This window comes from Vipera berus (genome assembly GCF_964194415.1).
Source record: "Vipera berus genome assembly, chromosome: 4".
NCBI classification, from domain to species: domain Eukaryota; kingdom Metazoa; phylum Chordata; class Lepidosauria; order Squamata; family Viperidae; genus Vipera; species Vipera berus.
In genome coordinates, this window is record NC_138206.1 from 82,469,944 (window position 1) to 82,481,314 (window position 11,371).

The window sequence follows — 11,371 nt, forward strand, 5'->3', positions numbered from 1 at the left end:
CTCTCGGGCTCACGCAGCTGAGAAGAGGTCCCCGGCTGAGGACTCTGCAAAGCCTCCAAACCATCATCAGCCGGTTCGTTTCCCTCCTCCAAACCATCATCAGCCGGTTCGTTTCCCTCCTCCCCCTCAGAGTCATCCGATACATCAGAGCCGGCTGTCGGACCCACAGGCTGGCCCTGAGTCACAACAGAGGCTGCATGCTTCCCAAATAATTCTGGGTGCTAAGAAGGGTTTAAAAAATGTAATGCATAAAGATTGGTGAAGTCCCATATAGCAACGGGGATAAGTCACATACCACATATTAACAGTTGGTGCAACATCTTGGCCCAGTGCCAAAAAGAACCAAGTCCAAACCCTTCTAAAAGCTAGCACTTTCCATTTCATTTTAATGCATGCTGATTAGCGTACATTTAAAGTGACGATAACATTTTTCTATTCTATTCACTTCTGGACCCATCCGTGTTTTTTTTTTAATCCCATTTATATCCCGCCCTTCTCCGAAGACTCAGGGCGGCTTACAATCTAAGAAGCACAAATCAATGTGCTTAGCAATAGCCTTCATTCTATGTATATGCCTGCTTATTAGGGCTTTCAACCCCCACCAGAGGAATTTTTACAAAGTCAGCTTATTGCCCCCAATAATCTGGGTCCTCATTTTGGGGACATGATGCTTCATAGGGCAGAGACTGTAATAGAATAACTGAGAAGGCATGCTGTCTGAGTGACATAAAATGGCACTGTTTGATAGATGAGTCTTGCAGCATGTCCAATCTTGTTGGGTAGGCAAATATTCTTGGCCCTGTGGTTTTATGGGTGATCAGCACTTTGAATTGCACTCATGAGCTCACTGGTAGCTACTATGACTTGTGCAGTAGTGGGGTTATATGGATGTTCCTGTAATTACTCACACTAATGTGTTCTGGATCAATTGTATCTTTTGATCTTCAAGAAGCACGCTCCATGTGAAGCACACTGCAGCAATCCAGATGAGAACCAACCAAGTGATGAGTAACTATGCATAGTGCTTCCTAATCTAGGTATGGACATAACTGGCATATAAAATAGATTAGTGTAAAACCCCTCCTAGCCATCCTAGCTATTAGATGTTTGAGAGTTTAAGAGGATTCCCAAATTGTATACCAGTTAAACCCCTTCATAATTACTGCCTTGTCATGGCGAAGGGGCTTGCGTAATTCAATGAAGCTATGAGCTATGCCGTGCAGGGCCACGCAAAACGGACAGGTCATAGCAGAGAGTTCTGACAAAACGTGATCCACTGGAGAAGGAAATGGCAACCCACTCCAGTATCTTTGCCATGAAAACCCTATGGACAGTACCAAAAGGCAAAACGATATGATGCTGGAAAATGAGCCCCTCAGGTCGGAAGGCGTCCAATATGCTACTGGGGAAGAGCAGAGGGCTAGTACTAGTAGCGCAAGAAAGAATGAAGCGACTGGGCCAAAGCCAAAAGGACGCTCAGCTGTGGATGTGTCTGGTGGTGAAAGGAAAGTCCGATGCTGTAAAGATTTTTTCTCCATAGGAACCTGGAATGTAAGATCCATGAATCAAGGCAAGCTGGACATGGTCAAACAAGAGATGACAAGACTGAACATCGACATCTTAGGTATCAGCGAACTAAAATGGACAGGAATGGGTGAATTTAATTCAGATGACCATCAGGTATACTACTGCAGGCAAGAATCCTTCAGAAGAAGTAGCCTTGACTATGGAGTAGCCTTCATAGTCAATAAAAGAATAGGAAAAGCAATACTGGGATACAATCCTCAAAAGAGCCTTGGTGGAGCAGTGGGCTAATGCCTCCTTAAGTAACACCAGCTGCCTGCAATTAGTGCAGGTTCGCATCCCACCAGGCTCAAGGTTGACTCAGCCTTCCATCCTTCCGAGGTAGGTAAAATGAGGACCCAGATTGTTGGGGGCAATTAAGCTGACTTTGTAATAATGCCGCTTGGGGTGTGTGTGAAAGCCCTAATAAGCAGGCATATACATAGAATGAAGGCTACTGCTAAGTTTGTAAAGCCGCCCTGAATCTTCGGAGAAGGGCGGGATATAAATGGAATTAAAATAAAAAAAATAAAAAAATAAAATGACAGAATGATCTCAGTTCGAATCCAAAGCAAACCATTCAATTTCACAGTAGTCCAAGTCTATGCCCCAACCACCAGTGCTGAAGAGGATGAAATTGACCAGTTCTATGAAGCCCTACAGCACCTTATAGAACTAACACCAAAAAATGATGTCCTTATCATCATGGGGGATTGGAATGCTAAAGTAGGAAGCCAAAAGATAACTGGAATAACAGGCAAGTTTGGCTTTGGAGTACAAAATGAAGCAGGGCACAGGCTGATAGAATTTTGTCAAGAAAATACGATGGTCATAGCAAACACTCTTTTCCAACAACCCAAGAGATGGCTCTACACATGGACATCACCAGACGGTCAACACAGAAATCAGATTGACTATATGCTCTGCAGCCAAAGATGGAGAAGCTCTATACAGTCAGTAAAAACAAGACCAGGAGCTGACTGTGGCTCAGACCATGAGCTTCTCATTGCAAAGTTTAGACTTAAACTGAAGAAAGTAGGGAAAAGTACTAGGCCACTCAGATATGAATTAAATCATATCCCTGTTGAATATACAGTAGAGGTGACAAATAGATTTAAGGAATTAGATCTGATAGACCAGGGGTGTCAAACTCAATTTCATTGAGGGCCGCATCAGCATTGCGGTTGCCCTCAGGGGGCTGGGTGGGTATGGCCAGGGTGGGCGTGGCCTACTGGGTAGGCGTGGCTAGAGTGCGTATGGCCTACTGGGTGGGCATAGCCAGCTCTACATCATTCGCATCAAGGGTGCCTATGAGGGCCTGGGCAGGACTGGGACAGATCTGAGGGTGTCTGGCAGAAGGAGGGTCTCTGGGCCAGGGCCAAGGCAGTGGGGGCCGTTCCCTCACTGTTTCCAGGATGGCTTCGCCAGCCACATGAAACCACTTCGCGGGCTGGATCTGGCCCCCGGGCCTTGTGTTTGACATGTCTGTGATAGACAGAGTGCCTGAAAAACTATGGACAGAGGTTCGCAACATTGTAGAACAGGTAGCAACCAAAACCATCCCAAAGAAAAAGAAATGCAAGAAAGCAAAATGGCTGTCTAAGGAAGCTTTGCAAATAGCTGAGGAAAGGAGGGAAGCAAAAGGCAAGGAAGAAAAAGAAAGATACGCCCAATTGAATGCAGAATTCCAGAGAATAGCTAGAAGAGATAAGAATGCCTTCTTAAATGAACAGTGCAAAGAAATAGAAGAAAACAATAGAATAGGGAGGACCAGAGATCTCTTCAAGAAAATTAGAGATGAAGGGAACATTTCATGCAAAAATGGGCATGATAAAGGACCAAAACGGCAGGGACCTAACAGAGGCAGAAGAGATTAAGAAGAGGTGGCAAAATTACACAGAAGAACTATACAAGAATGAGCTTAACGTCCCTGATAATCACAATGAGGTGGTCACTGACCTCGAGCCACACATCCTAGAATGTGAAGTGAAGTGGGCCTTAGAAAAGCTGAGCAACAACAAAGCTAGTGGAGGTGACAGTATTCCAGCTGAGTTATTCAAAATCTTAAAAGACAATGCAGTAAAAGTGCTACACTCAATTTGCCAGCAAATTTGGAAAACTTAACAATGGCCACAGGATTGGAAAAGATCAGTTTACATTCCAATTCCAAAGAAAGGCAGTGCCAAAGAATGTTCAAACTATCGCACCATTCCACTCATTTCTCATTCTAGTAAAGTTATGCTTAACATCCTACAAGCTAAACTCCAGCAGTATGTGGATCGAGAACTATCAGAAGTATAGGCAGGATTTCGAAGAGGCAGAGAAACTAGAGATCAAATTGCCAACATACGCTGGATCATGGAGAAAGCTAGAGAGTTCCAGAAAAACATCTACTTCTGCTTCATTGACTATGCTAAAGCCTTTGATTGAGTGGATCATAACAAACTGTGGCAAGTTCTTAAAGAGATGGATGTACCAGACCATCTTATTTGTCTCTTGAGAAACCTATATGCGGGCCAAGAAGCAACAGTGAGAACTGGACACGGAACCACTGATTGGTTCAAAATTGGGAAAGGAGTCCGGCAAGGCTGTATACTGTCGCCCTGCCTATTTAACTTATATGCAGAGCACATCACGAGAAAGGCAGGGCTTGATGAATCAAAAGTTGGAATTGCCGGAAGAAATATCAACAACCTAAGATATGCAGATGATACCACTCTAATGGCAGAAAGTGAAGAGGAACTAAAGAGCCTCTTGTTGCGGGTGAAGAAGGAGAGTGCAAAACTTGGGTTGAAACTTAACATTAAGAAAACCAAGATCATGGCATCTGGCCCTCTCAATTCCTGGCAAATAGATGGGGAAGAAATGGAGGTAGTGACAGATTTTATTTTCCTGGGCACCAAGATCACTGCAGTTGGGGACTGTAGCCAAGAAATTAAAAGACGCTTGCTCCTGGGGAGGAAAGCCATGGCAAATCTAGACAGGACACTAAAAAGCAGAGATATCACCCTGTCAACAAAAGTATGTATAGTCAAGGCTATGGTCTTCCCAGGTGCAATGTATGGCAGTGAACGTTGGACCATAAAAAAGGCTGAGCATCAAAGAATTGAGGCCTTTGAACTGTGGTGCTGGAGAAGACTCCTGCGAGTCCCTTGGACTGCAAGGCGATCAAACCGGTCAGTCCTAGAGGAGATCAACCCTGACTGCTCTTTAGAAGGCCAGATCCTGAAGCTAAAACTCAAATACTTTGGCCACCTAATGAGAAGGAAGGACTCACTGGAGAAAAGTCTAATGCTGGGAAAGATTGAGGGCAATAGAAGAAGGGGACGACAGAGAATGAGGTGGCTGGATGGAGTCACTGAAGCAGTAGGCGTGAGCTTAAATGGACTCCAGAAGATGGTAGAGGACAGGAAGGCCTGGAGAAACGTTGTCCATAGGGTCGCGATGGGTCAGACACGACTTCACAGCTAACAACAACATACCAGTTACACTGTGAGAAAATACAATCCCATCCAATATTAACCTGAAAGATTTTCAGCACCAGTGGCCCAACTATCAACAGTCAATCAGTCTTGCTAGGATTGAGTCAGAATTGTTTCTCCCTATTCATATTCCTACAGTCTCCAGACACAGAGACAGAATCTTGATGGCATCACTTTGGCAGATTTGATATAAATAATTGACTGTCATCAGCATATTACTGAAACTATCTAACCCTATACCTCCAGGTAATCTTGCCCAGCAGCTTCCTTAGTTGTAAGTAATATAGATTTATAAAACAAAAATTAACTACTCATTTTTCAAGTTATCTTCCATTTTTCTACAGGTAGTCCTTGACTTACAACAGTTCATTTAGTGACTGTTAGAAGTTACGATGACACTGAAAAAGTAACTTATGACCATTTTTCACACTTATGACCATTGCAGCATCCCCATGGTCACGTGATTTACATTTGGATGCTTGACAGCTGATTCATATTTATAACCACTGCAGTGTCCCAGGGTCATGTGATCACCTTTTGCAACCTTCTGACAAGCAAAGACAATGGGAAAGCCAGATTCACCTAACAAATGTGGCAAGAAAAGTTAAAACTCACTTTAACAAATTTCTCAACAACATAAATTTTGGGCTCAATTGTGGTTGTAAGTTGTGGACTACCTGTATTTGTAGAATGCTCAAACTGACTAAGAAAAGAACTATGGGAATACAAACAAAACCTAAAATCAAGACAAATAAAACATTTTAAAATATACAATTCCAAAATCCAGCTTGTTGAAGAAATAAAGTGGCATATTCTTACAAATTCTATTTTGAGTTCATCTGAATAGAACGTGATGAATAAATTATAGTTACAACATTGGTTTATTTTAAGATTTGACAGAAATTCTATGTTCCTTTTTGCAGAAGTAAATTGTAGAGATTTTTATACATTTGATTTGGGCCCATTTTATTTCTAAGTCACATTTAGGAAGTAAATAAAAGAAACAGGTAATAGCCAAAAACATTTAAATGAAAGAAATTCACCTCTTTTAAAATACATTGTCTGGTAAAGTACAAGGTAGTATGAGAATCACAGAAATGGCAGTACAGCAATATATTCCACAAAAAGGCTTAAACTACTGCATAATTTAACTATCCCATTGAAATTTTCAATTTTATAAAGAAAGCAATTCGTTGCTTTTTATAAATAACTTCAGAACACCCACAATTGTGCTTTGAAATAACAAAATTGAAACATATTGTATTTTTACTTTTTTACTAGTTATTAAATAGCTGTTTTGTTAAATAATTGTTAAATGTGAGATAATACATTTATTACTCTATCTTAATAAGCTGTGATTTGGATGAAACAACAGATTTTGTTTATTATTGCTGTTGTTTTGTGGAAATCTAGATTACCATTTTCTTCTGACACCTTGCTATATTTTAGAACTGAAGTGTCCAACACAAAAGTTTACCAAATAAATTTAAATTTGTAAAATATTCCCAATACCATTTGCATTCAGAAGACAGCTGCAGCTAAAAGAAATCAAATTAGTAGTTCACCTTTACATTTTGTTTAGATAGCCACACATTGTTTCAACTCTGTTGTTTAAATACTTGACAATATTTACATTTGTCTTTGGAAGAACTCTCTTTTCATTACCCCTTCTATTCAGTTACATGCTAGAAAGAAGGACTTCTGTATTCATATCCTTCCGGACCAAAGCAAGTAACACTGTTCTTTTTTTACTCCTATGCTGCATTTGCGCAGACATCCTTTCAATGAATAGGTACCCTGTGTCTAGCTGGTGGGAAAGCTGTGGGGAATAACTAACAGAAGCAAAATGATTATTCCTGATCCTTCTGTTTTTACTGCAGTCTACAAGGTCAGGCACAGTTTTCACTCTGTCCATTAATTCCTTTTCTGTCAATAACTATATAAAGTATTCAATAATCCTAGACATACTTATTTCAAGAGTTTATGCGAAAATTTTATTCAGTCCAGAAACATTCTGAGAGCACTATGCAGCCAAATAGAGAATTCCCATGAGGACTTGGAAACTGACACCTTTCACTTAAAAACTGCATTGCATCCATTATACAAATCCCACCGACCGACCACAAATTGCAATTTATGAGCACCATGGACAAAAATTATTTCTCCACATTCAGATATAACATTTAGTCTGTAATATAGGTTATATTTATGGGATAAATACGAGGAGTTCAGATAGTGTGTTTAAAATAATCATCTAAAGTTTTTGCTTTATCAATATAATTAAAATTGTTTTACAATATGAACTTTAACTAAAGTAGAATTTTTAAAGGAAAGTAAGAAAAATACTGCTTTAGAAATGCCTCAAATGCATAAAATCCACTATCCTCTTATATTATTGTCTTATCTGTTTTCTGCCATAGAGATGTTTTCTGAAAACTAAATAAAAATCAGCTAACTAAATTCCTTTATCTTTAGTTGCATTTTGTTCTCTGAAAGTTTCTGAAGAAATGCAATAACCATCATATAACCATCTGCTAGCCTGCCCCTTAATTCCTTTTTTGTGTGCTCTAACAATATATTTATTATATTTATTCCAATTTCTTAATCAAATCATTAATATTTTACCTGCTATATTTAATAAGATCTTCATAGATTTTAAAAAGAAAAAGTAATGTTCAGACAATGAAGAGGACACACCAAAAGCTTTTCACTTTTTTACATAAAAGTTTCTTGTCATATATAAGGCCACTAAATTTCTTTTTTAAAAAGGAAAACAATTTGCTATGTAAAATATACTACCATATAAAACTACTTCAGGAATTTTCTTCTTAACTAGTCTAGAATTTTTTTCTTTTTCCTGCAGGGTATATTTTAACAGTAACTTTCAGGGCATATATTTGAACTATGTTTTAGTTCAGCATTTCCCAAACTAGTTTTTGGAGAACTAGTGTTCCCCAGGAATGTTTCTATAGGGAACTCAAATAACTGATTGCCTGGTTTCCTGGCAACTGAAAATTCTGAGTGGATGACTGACCAAAGAAGATGGCTATTATATGCTTTTAACCTCCAAAGTGTTTTCTTGCTTTAATAGGCTGAAATTTTCCATTTATTTGCTGTGAGATGAGAAAGTACTTTCTCTTCTCAATGTAGATTAGATATAGAGTGTACTGTTTGCTTAGGTCTAACCTCAGCTAGAATAAAAATTTAATAAACTTCCATTGAATTATTTTTCAAACAGTTTAATTCAAGAGTATTCAAATGTGGTGAAACATCTGAATGGTTCTTTTTGTTTCATATAATTTGAATCCAGATTTTTTAGTTTGTTTGTTTCAAAAAGGAGATACAGAAATCAATTTGATCCTGTGCAAAATATAAAGATTCAAGTTGTTTACATTACTCTGAATATTAAGCAGATTTATTATCAACAAAAGTGAAACATTTCCATTAAATAACTTTGGTGTAGGAATAATCAACATAGAGCATTTTTGTCTGTAACAGTGAAGTGGTTTTGCATGGTAAAGTGCATATTTTACTGAGAGAATATCAACTTTTAAAAAATTATTACTATTTTTTAAAAAAGATTTGTGCTATGACTGCAGCACAAGTCATAGTCTGTCCTCATCCAGACTATCAATTCACATTCCCTACAAGGAACATCAGCCCTAATGTCAGATGTTCTATAATGTATTCTGAAGCAGAGATTTATGCTGGTGAATTAGAAAGTGATATACTCCAGTTCCTTCTTCTGCTACAGCAGAAGAGATTTGGTTTTTTTAAAACAAGGAGCAAAATTGGAGAGCAACTCCACTGAAGCATGGACCAAGACAGGGAAGAGATGGAACTTCATTACTCCAAGTAGTTACTGATAAATGGCGAAAACTTTCCAAGTAGTGGTGAAGTCCAAATGAATAAAGCAGAGCCACTCTTTTAGAACACGGTCCTCAACCCCGGTCAGTGGCATGCTAGAAACTGGGCTGTGCAAACAAGTGAAGCCCCATCCCCAGGATGCAGTTAGCACATGAAACCACGGCTCCTCCAGCCTGCAGAAAAACCTCTCTCTCCACCGAACCAGCCCCTGGTACCCACAAGGTTGGGTGCCCGTTTTAGAATACTTCTATTTGACAGAAGTAGATAACACAAATATCCAAAAAATTATATTACAACTTTAATGTTTTCTCTGTGGTTCTTCAGTCTCATTGTCTCATGTTCTTATTTGTCATTTTTCTTACCAGTTACGGAATTGTTGATTCTTACTTCACAGGCATTCATAATTTTTTTAAATTACATTTTTTTCTTTGAAGTTGCCTTATGATTTGTAATATACTGAGAACTTTTTATTTTTAGCTGACCAGTGCCAGTACCTACTCAGAGCACTGTATTTTCTTTTGAATGTTTCTTCTTAATCAGTACCTTGTGATCTAGGCAGTTCTGAATATTTGCATTTAAATATTTAAAGCTTAAATTAATGTTTACATTTTATTTTTTCCTTTTCTAAAATAAGTATCGTTTTTCTTCTTTTGTGAAAGAAGATACTGTATCTGAAAACATGCTGGGTTGTTTTAACTCAAGACAAGAGATACTGAATAGTAATGAAATTATGTCCATAGGCTCACAAAAAGTTGGAAACGACTGAACAACTGTATACAATAACAGCGGATTTCAACTCTCAATTCAAGCTACTATCGGAATGGAAATCCCATGCTCCTGGGCCGTAGCAGTTTCAGAAAAGCCGAAAATCTTTATTACAAATCTCCAAAAAGCAACTGTGAAGTGGGTGCGCTACAAAGTCATGTAGACTACGGAAGAGATTGCCCAACAGAACCACAACCTAGCGAATCGATTTAACTCATTTATTGCACACATTCAGGAACCTACATGAACGGTATCAACATAGTAAACCACGACAGATGTGTAAATCGCCCAAACCAGAGTTAGACCTAAAGGCAGAAAATAAAGTACTGCAATAAAAAAGTAACTAAGGGAAGGATGTTCTACCTCGCTTCTGGGCATACCGATTCAGAAACTGAAGACCTGAGACGCTGCTGTAACACCGCCCCCCCCCCGGCTCGCCGAGGAGGGGGCGATGAAGCAAGATGAGAAAACTTATCCCTCCCCCCTTCGGGCCGGAAACAGCCAACGACCACCCGCCCAAACACGTGTTCCCTCACAAACACGGGCAGCGATCCCTGAGGCGGCGCTTAGCACGGCGGCTCCTCCCCTTCCTCGCTCACCTCATGGAGGCTCGGCCCCTTCCCGCCCCGCCAGCGTGACTCCAGCGGCCAGGCCTTGGCGCCAAGCGCCTCCTGTGCGTGGGAGGGGGTTCGCGGCGCGACTCGGCTCAGCAGCGCGATCGGCGATGTGGGTAAAACGCCACCCCGAGCTCGGCCTAGAACCGACTCGGCCCCTTAATCGCGGTCCCGCAGACCGGCCGAGAAGGCGAGGGCCCGGAGCTGCCTCTCGTCCCGTCTTTCCGGGCGCCTGAAGCTGTTTCCGGCGAACTCTTGCTGCCCCCAGCCCTGGCCGCCACCAAGGGCTCCTCTTCCGCGGCGCTCACCTTGTGGCTCTGGAACTGGCGATGACCACGGTTTGCGCTCCACCAGGCCTGGAGCTCGGGTCTTGCTCAGGCTGCTGCTATCTGGCGTTGCTCATCGGTGCCCCCGTTCTTCAGTCGCAGCGGCTCTGCCCCCGGGCCTGCCTGCCCTGACTACGGCCCTGCAACATGCCGCCTGCTCCCCTTCTCTTGCCTCTCGTGCTCTGGGGGAAGCGGGCCCTTGCCCTTGTACTCTCCCTCTTGGCAGGCCAGGCGGCGGTACAAGAGCCCTATTGTATTATTGACACTACTGCTACCGCCGCCGCCACCACCGCCTTTCAGGCTCCGCCTCTTCCCCTTCCCTTCTCTCCCACCCTGCCGGCAGCGGCGGCGGTTCAGCTCGTCTCGCGGTCGAGCCCGGTCGGGCTGCCTGGCACCTGCATGGCAAAAAACAAAAAATAAACGCTCCGCCGCCCCCGGATTTCTTAGCGATCCCCAGCAGCGCACAGAAATCTCGGAGGTCCATTATCCGCTGTAGCCTTCCAAAGCTTGGTTAATCTGTGTTATTAAACATTATTTTTTAAACCTCAAATTATTGGAAAAATCGGTGTATGACCACTGTCTTCAGTACACTGTTTCAGTAGCTTTTATTTTTCTTAGCACGTTCCTTCACCGTGTAGATTGAAAATGCTTGCTTCCACCAGATAAATTTTATCATAATTATATACATGCTACAACTAATATAGTGCAAAACAAGCTAATGCGTTGGGTCCATATGGAAGCAGCTAAGCTGAAT

At 41.3% G+C, this 11,371-nt stretch overlaps 1 protein-coding gene across 2 annotated transcripts in view; it reads right to left on the minus strand.

The window, feature by feature from the left end:
• Positions 1–11,101, minus strand: part of JADE3 (jade family PHD finger 3) — a 74,674-nt gene extending 63,573 nt beyond the window's left edge. The window contains exon 1 of one of the 2 annotated variants that reach the window (XM_081326957.1): positions 10,600–11,101. The gene's annotated coding sequence lies outside the window, so the exon portion shown is untranslated. Of the gene's footprint in view, positions 1–10,040 lie in introns of both variants that reach the window. The other variant, XM_081326958.1, reaches the window with a different exon arrangement.
• Between the last annotated feature and the right edge of the window lie 270 nt (positions 11,102–11,371).